The 8,239-nt window shown below is 45.4% G+C and overlaps 1 pseudogene; it reads left to right on the top strand.

Moving 5' to 3' along the window:
* The first annotated feature begins 1,117 nt into the window (after positions 1–1,117).
* LOC109476981 lies at positions 1,118–4,817 on the top strand (annotated as a pseudogene).
* The last annotated feature ends 3,422 nt before the right edge of the window (positions 4,818–8,239 follow it).

The raw sequence follows: 8,239 nt of genomic DNA, 5'->3' as shown, positions 1-8,239 counted from the left end.
CCGATTCTCTCCAGATTGCCCGGCTGAAGTCGGATCCAGACGTGTACATCTGTCCTTACTACGGTCGGGACGACCCCCTGGCGGACATCCCCGGAAGCGCAGGTTACAACATCGGCTCGGTGGTCGTCTATGGCAACAGCAGGCGCGCCATGATGGAGAAACATGCGGAGGTGCTGCATCTGATCGTGAAGAAACCGGAGCGTCTCGCCTACCCAGTATCGGAGGAGAACATGATGTCTCTTCTTTATTGATGGACTATTGTGTTTACTCAATCATTTATTTTATTTTATTAAGATTTACCACATTCATGAAAGAATTGACATAGCAGATGACATAGCAGTATCGCACTTTTTTAAATTCAGATAGACATCAAATAATACAAATGACAGGACAAAGACGTGGTGGTGAAAGTTGTAAGAGACTTATATTCTCACTCGGACTTGTATGTTATGGGAAACAAGAGCTCGATGATCTCATACCTTCGTCATGTTTTAATTTGGGTCGTTAGAAATGTGCCGCTGTAAATATTTGCTCTTATTTGCTTTTATTTTGCTGTTTGCCAGATATTTACTGCCCAAACATCTATGCCCTACTCAAAAATCAAGACCATAGCATGTCCACAGCACGAGATATCATAACCATGCACCCCGCTACAGTACCTTTGAAAACCGCAAGAATTCCCAAAATTGACATTGACCTTCCGTTTTTCAACCTTATCCAAATATCATAAAGATACATGTACCACAAATACAGGTTATTACTGATTACAAAATAAGCAACCCCTATGTATGGTGTATCTAAACACATGACCTTCTGACGAAGGTAATTAATACTGCTTACTAAGTACTACATGTGATGTATACAGTCTGTAAATGATGAATGCGGAACATACATGTACATGTGGTTTGATATCGATGTAACGGATATATTTTGTATAGAATAGAAAATGAATTAACGTAAATTGCAGTGGTACGAAAATGAAAGCTTAAAAAATACAATCTTAAAAAACATCTGTACTAGTATCATGTTCATTTTAGACGAAACATGAAAACCAACGTTACTCAAGTGAGCGCCATTTTACATCAAAGCCAAGATGAATAGAATAATTGCGGACAACATGACGACCAGGTTTGGCGTTGTCGGCCCCGCTCCGCTGGTTCTGCCGTCCACGTCCTGGCCGATCTTTATGGGTATGGCGTACACGGTGGAACCGGTAGGGGGCATCTCGTCCAGGTGCGCCACGTTCTCCAATATGAGGACGTTGTTTGGTAGGAGGATTTTGTGGACCCGAGGATTCGTTGGGGTGAGGCAGAAAGTTGCAAACCGTTAGGATACAATATCATCATATATAGAGAAAGATCCGATTTCAAAAGGTCACTGATTTATATGTAACTGAGAACAAAAGAAATATAGACAGATATTGATTATGTAAATTAAGAATTAATCTACATAATTTATGAGAAACTGTTGCAATTAAGCAATGGTAACTGCCTGGAATTTCATACTTAAGTGTTTGAAAGTTAAGTGAAGGTGAACATCATTAAAAATTAAAGTTATTTAGATAAGAACTCATTTGCATAATTTATGAAGTAATGCTAGAATGCCCTTTTTTGTTAAGATAAGACTGTCATTTGGTGGAGAATATGATCAATTGATATAATTCATTTGCATAATCTGGGGGAATGATATATAATCTTTAATCATAAAGATTAATTTCAGTCATGAAGATTAATATCATTTGATGAAGGTATGTGGTGGTGGAACTCTATTTTTTTATATTCCAACATGTAATCACAAGACGACAAGACATTGTGACGGCAAACTCAAGTTTTTTTAAACTTATAATAATGCCGCCACCAACACAGGGGACAATACAATACTCATTTTCACCTGGGCGACGTGAGGAAAGTCATAAAAAGTGCATTTCCCGGCCACGGCCACATGATCAGTGGCATGTCAGGACTCGAATCCTTTTGGTTCCGAGTCGAGCACCCACATTAGATGTTTTGTCAATGGGGATGTCTACAGAATGTAATTTCAGAATCACCCAACAATGCCCCTGCAAACAAGGCCTGCAATTAAGGAATATTTCTAACGAAAGGTGGGGTCGGAAATGAAGAGGTTTCATGCATCACATAATGCCTGTAATCAGCCAAGGATTGTTTGTCCAGAGGCTTCAAAACGCAGTGTTGCCCATGGTAACAGCCCACGGTGATGCCCATGGAAACTGCCTACGTAAGTCCCTCTGAGCAAGCGCGGTCGTGATGTTCTGCAGTTTCCCGCAGAATCAGACCCGTCGCAGGTGCAGCTTCATCATTGCAAAGAAGCTACCGGTAAAGCCGAGCCGTCCACAAACTACAACAGAGCCGTCCACAAACTACAGCAGAGCCGTCCACTAACTACAGCAGAGCCGTCCACAAACTACAGCAGAGCCGTCCACACACTACAACAGAGCCGTCCACAAGCTACGGCAGAGCCGTCCACAAGCTACAGCAGAGCCGTCCACAAACTACGACAGAGCCGTCCACAAACTACAGCAGAGCCGTACACAAACTACAGCAGAGCCGTTCACAAACTACAGCCGAGCCGTCCACAAACTACAACAGCGCTGTCCGCAAACTACAGCAGAGCTGTCCAGAAACTATTAAAGAGCCGTCCACAAACTACAGCAGAGCCGTCCACAAACTACAGCGGAGCCGTTCACAAACTACATCCGAGCCGTCCACAAACCACAACAGCGCTGTCCGCAAACTACAGCAGAGCTGTCCAGAAACTATTAAAGAGCCGTCCACAAACTACAGCAGAGCCGTCCACAAACTACAGCAGAGCCGTCCACAAACTACAGAAGAGCGGTCCACAAACTACAGCAGAACCGTCCAGAAACTACAACAAAGCCGCCCACAAGCTACAGCAGAGCCGTCCACAAAAAACAGCCGAGCCGTCCACAAACTACAGCCGAGCCGTCCACAAACTACAGCAGGGCCGTCCACAAGATACAACAGAGCCGTCCAGAAGCTACAGCAGAGCCGTCCACAAGCTACAGCAGAGCCGTCCACAAACTACAGCATAGCCGTCCACAAACTACGGTAAAGCCGTACACAAACTACAACAGAGTCGTCCACAAACAACAGCCGAGCAGTCCACAAACTACAGCCGAGCCGTCCACAAACTACAGCAGAGACGTCCACAAACTACAGCAGAGCCGTCCACAAACTACAGCAGAGCCGTCCACAAACTACAGCAGAGCCGTCCACAAACTACAGCAGAGCCGTCCACAACCGTCCACAAACTACAGCAGAGCCGTCCACTGCTTGGGAACCTTCGAACCCGCTGCCCCAGGCTGTAAAAGACTGTAATAACCTCCAGCATGTTTAACAACGTCTCCGACCCACGGATGCCCACTGAGACATCTGCTGGTGAGTTCAGAAACTTAGTGTCCTGCTACAAGTGGCATTTACAGAACAATGTGTCCCTCGAACAAGTCCACGAAGCCTGCTCCATGGACCAGGACCTCGTGGAATTGGCAACAGGAACTGAAGTTGTTTTCTGGCTGATGGGACTTCTCATCATCATCAGTAATGCTGTCGTGCTCCTGGGAATTATTGGAACCAAACAACTCCACAGACCCATCTACATCTACCTGGCAAATCTGGCCATCACAGATGTGTTCGCAGGGATCGGATTTCTGTACCGCATAGTCGGCCATGCCGGACACGGTGCAATGTACGACTTCAGGTTGACTTATGCCAGCATAATCATATCTAGTCAGATAACCTCGGCATCAGCTCTAGCCGTGCTCTCTATTAACACCTATATTGCTGTAATGCATCCTTTATTCTTCCACATCCACACTGACAGTGCTAAACTGCGCGCAGGTGTAACTATAACTGTTTCATGGATTGTGTTCTCCTTGCTTGCCTTCTCACCCTGTATGGGCTGGAATTGTGTCCATTTGGAAACCCTCACAACCGGGATCTGCATTTCCTGGTACCCCCTGGCCTTTGTTGTCACTTGTTCCTCCATAGCGCTCTTGCTGTGCGTCGTCATGCTGTTCACAAATATCAGAGTGTATGTAGCAATCAGACAACGAGAAAAGAGAAGGCTTGAACAGGCAGCTACAGGGGGACACCAGGCACCAGGAGTAAATGGTCCTGGGCAAAACAACGCTGCGCAAGAGGAGGCTCATAGAAAATATGAAGAAAGGGTGTACAAGGCTAGGACTGTGATGATTCATGTAGTGGTGGCATTTGCCTGCTGGCTGTTGCCCCTCCTGTTCTTTGCATTCTGTAGAGTTCTCCCGGATTTCTGCCCTAACAACGGAGTGTTTTCGGGGATATGTCTGAACTCACTCATTAACCCCATAGCAACACTCATCCGCACGCCGGACTTGAAGAGTGCAATCTGGCAAAAACTGACGGGCGTCCATCAGACACTTGTCACCGTGATACGGAGGAACCGTGCGGACCCACAGGAAGACCAGGCTGGAACAGGAGACGTCCCAAGTCTACAGGAAGTTTCTGCACGTGGAAGGGGACAAAACACACCACGTCTGGCTCCAGATGAACAGTCTACAGTGAAAAGTCCCTGTCAGGAAGGCCCTGTACATGGAGAGGGACAAAACACACAGCGTCTGTCTCCAGATGAACAGTCTGCAGTGAGAAGTCCCCGTCAGGAAGGCCCTGCACATGGAGAGGGACAAAACGCACCGGGTCTGGCTCCAGATGAACAGTCTGCGGTAGGAAACCGTCAGGAAGGCCCTGCACATGGAGAGGGACAAAACACACCACGTCTGGCTCCAGATGAACAGTCTGCCGTGAAAAACCGTCACCGTCAAATCCATACGTACTTCAGGACGTCAGAACCCTCCAAACCTTCAAGAGACACAGCGGGACTCCAGCCAACAGTTGTGGAAATAGACTGAACTGCATATAGCCTGATTAAGAACCTTTCACATGAAAAAAAAAAAACTTTGTGTGGAAGCAAACTAATAGATGTACACCTTCAGAGCAACAATGGCAAGTAGATTTTGAATATCATGATTTTACTATGATTATGCTAACAATGAGGTACTAACTCTGCTACGCATGCCCAACCGGCCGCACGCACCCCTCCGTTTCTCCTCCCAACAATTTTTTCCTTTCACTGTAATTTTGTGCTTAACTTTTGTTTTAAGTTCCCACTTTACCTTTTGAAAACCCCAGTAGGTGCCATCCACCGTTGGGTGGCAAATGGATACAGTCTGGCAAACTTGAAACTGTCTTTTGCGGCCACCTATAATATTGCATCTGATTGGAGATTACTGTCCTCATTTCAATATCCAATGATTTCATTTGTACTGAAGAACCTCAACTAGAGACTACGAAGGCCCACAACGACACTTCCACACACCTCTTCCACAGCCCTTCCACAGCGCGCTGCCAAGGGATATACCTTCCATAGCGCTCTTCCGCGGACCTTTCACAGCGCGCTGCCAAGGAATATACATGTACATTCCATAGCGCTATGGAAGGTATATCCTTGGCAGCGCGCTGTGGAAGGGCTGTGGAAGAGGTGTGTGGAAGTGTCGTTGTGGGCCTTCGTAAGAGACAGAGTGGTCTGGGTTAAACTCCAACTCGTAGGTGAAACACCAATGTACATATGTGCCTATCATACGCCACATGTTGGTGATACCACCAGCCTAGTGAACCTAGAGCAATCAATGGCTAAAATCTGCAACCAGAAAAACAAGCATGTGTGGATCGTCGGGGAAATTAACGTCCGGTTCTAAAGCCATCATGTGCACACCCAGGCCTGCATAGACAGTTTGTAGATATGCTGTGCGACTATAACATGTCAAAAATAAACATACAAGACACGAAAATACTCAGTTTAGTCCTTATGTCTAATGAAAACTGTGTAAACTCAGTACGCACCCTACCGTCCATTGGTGATCATGACCTTTTAAGTGTGTTTGAACCCGTGAAAGGGGTTGGTGGAAAAAGGAGTCCAGTCCGATTGCCGGAAAAAGCAGTCCAGTCCGATTTGGGGGTGGAAAAAGCAGTCCGGGTTTTTTTCCACCCCCAAATCGGACTGGACTGCTTTTTCCGCCAATCGGACTGGACTCCTTTTTCCACCAACCCTTGTGGAAGCAGACCTGCGCCCTCAAAAGCACAGAGCAAAGTGTAAGATGGTAGTTTTAGAGTAGGTAGATCAAAGGCATAGTTTTATGTATTATGTAAAATGTTGTCACTCTCTGCTGTTTAGCACCTTCGGTTTCTTGTACAGATGTCAAAATATATTATGTGCCAAAATGCATTATGTATATCAACAGCTTTGTACTTCTGTAAACACCTTGCCTGTCTGCCAGTATTAATATACACCACAAAGAGGTGTAGACAAGTCCAGTTAACACTTACATGTGGGCTGCCGTATTGTCTACCAATCAAGGTCAGAGTCAGTTATGCGCATAATTAGGATAGCTTAAAAGGCAGAACAGGAGAAAGCGAGTCAGTAGTGAGTCGTGTGTCGTCAGTGATTACGAGAGAGTCTAGTCGGAGTTACTTCCGAGTGTCCTGTGTCCGTTCCAACTGAACAAGTAACTCCTTAGTCATTTGTCTATAAAAAAGTACACAACGCAATGTCCTATTGTTAATGTAACTGAGGCTCTTGTTAGTTGTCAGGAACTGTAGAAGAAAGGTTGGATATCTTGTCGTTACAATGCTGTGGTTGTTTATTATTGTGTTAAACTGTGAATAAATACACTCCTCCGAGAGCAGAATCCAGTATCCGAATCGTGCTTGCTTGAATGTTTAGGTAAGCTAACATAGAGCAAAAAGGTTATTGTTACAAAAGTCACGTAACATCCTCCTATACAAACGCTCAAACTGGAAGAAATTCAGGGATGAGTTCTTTGCCGAATTCTACGATCCAGACTAGTCTCCACCAGACTTCTTTTGCGGGGTGAATAAATCGTAGAAGTCGGCCTAAAAAGGGTTGAGAAGGTAGTCGGCCAGAGAAGTTCCATTTCCCCGCCAAGAAGTCTGTGAGATCTCGGTATCCTCTTTGAAGTCCACAAATGGCGGGGAAATGGAGCTTCTCTGGCCGGCTACCTTCTCTGGCCAATTAATACCCTTTTTAGGTCGATTTCTACGATTTATTCACCCCGCAAAAGAAGTCTGGTGGAGACTAGATCCAGACCACCAAAAGGAGGAAGTCTTGGTGGAGGCTATTGAAAACAGCCAGACTGATATCCTGAGTTGATTACCGGGCGCGGGGTAAGAACGTCATATGTGTATGCACATGCATCCTCAGAGGAGTACGTCATTTCCTAACACATTTTTATTCAATAACTGTTGTACTCTCTATTTAAGAGGATTCTGGTTCCCAAACCAAGACATAGGTGCCGAAAACGTTAAAGAAACGTTAATATATAAGCACCTTCAGAATGCATTGTTTGGTATACCATGTTCTGTGTGCTCAGTAATTTGTTCAGCTTCAGCATTTTTGACCATATAGATTTCAACATGAACTTTATTTGACAACTGTTTATTTGCACGTTCAAATAAAGGAGGATGTATGCTATTCATGTATAAAGATCTTACAAGTACTTTAAAAGTACTTTGTTGTGTCAATAAAGTTCTATGATATAATCAGTATATCAGTAGCAACGAAGACTAGACGCAAATATACCTTTTTATATCATACCCGGGCCGCGATAACGTTCGATAACGGGTTCCGGACCGGGCTGTACTTTACGGTACGGCCCGGTCCGGAACCCGTTATCGAACGCTTCCATGGCTTCCATAAGACTATTCGAACGCGTTTCGCCCTACCCGCTTGTGCCCCTTTCGAAAATTCGAATACAGAATCCGGACGTTGGAATTGATGTTGTTGCATTTTAGGGTTTAGTGGCACCAACTTTTGGCTCATCTTGCATTGAAAGGCGTGTTTTCTTGGGTGGGTATGACATAAATAAAATACAACACGGTGTATTCCGCATCACCCTCGGTCCCGACCCTCCCGCGAGTCGGATCGCCCTCCGGCCTGCGGCCGTCGGGCGATCCGACCCGCGGTCGGGCCGATACCTCGGGCGATACGGAATACCCCGTGTTGTATTCTATATGTATCTGGACATGAGTGTTTAAACTGGTAGCAGTCAAAGACAATATTTTCAAGTCATCAAGATGACACAATTTTCGAACGCCATCGTAGTACCCTGTGATGTATTTTGGGGTCACTTAGGTCGACAAGAGTGTCGATT

Source organism: Branchiostoma belcheri, unplaced genomic scaffold (genome assembly GCF_001625305.1).
Source record: "Branchiostoma belcheri isolate BF01 breed outbred unplaced genomic scaffold, Haploidv18h27 scaffold4, whole genome shotgun sequence".
Classification (NCBI taxonomy): Eukaryota; Metazoa; Chordata; class Leptocardii; order Amphioxiformes; family Branchiostomatidae; genus Branchiostoma; species Branchiostoma belcheri.
This window is presented reverse-complemented; position numbering and strand designations above follow the sequence as displayed.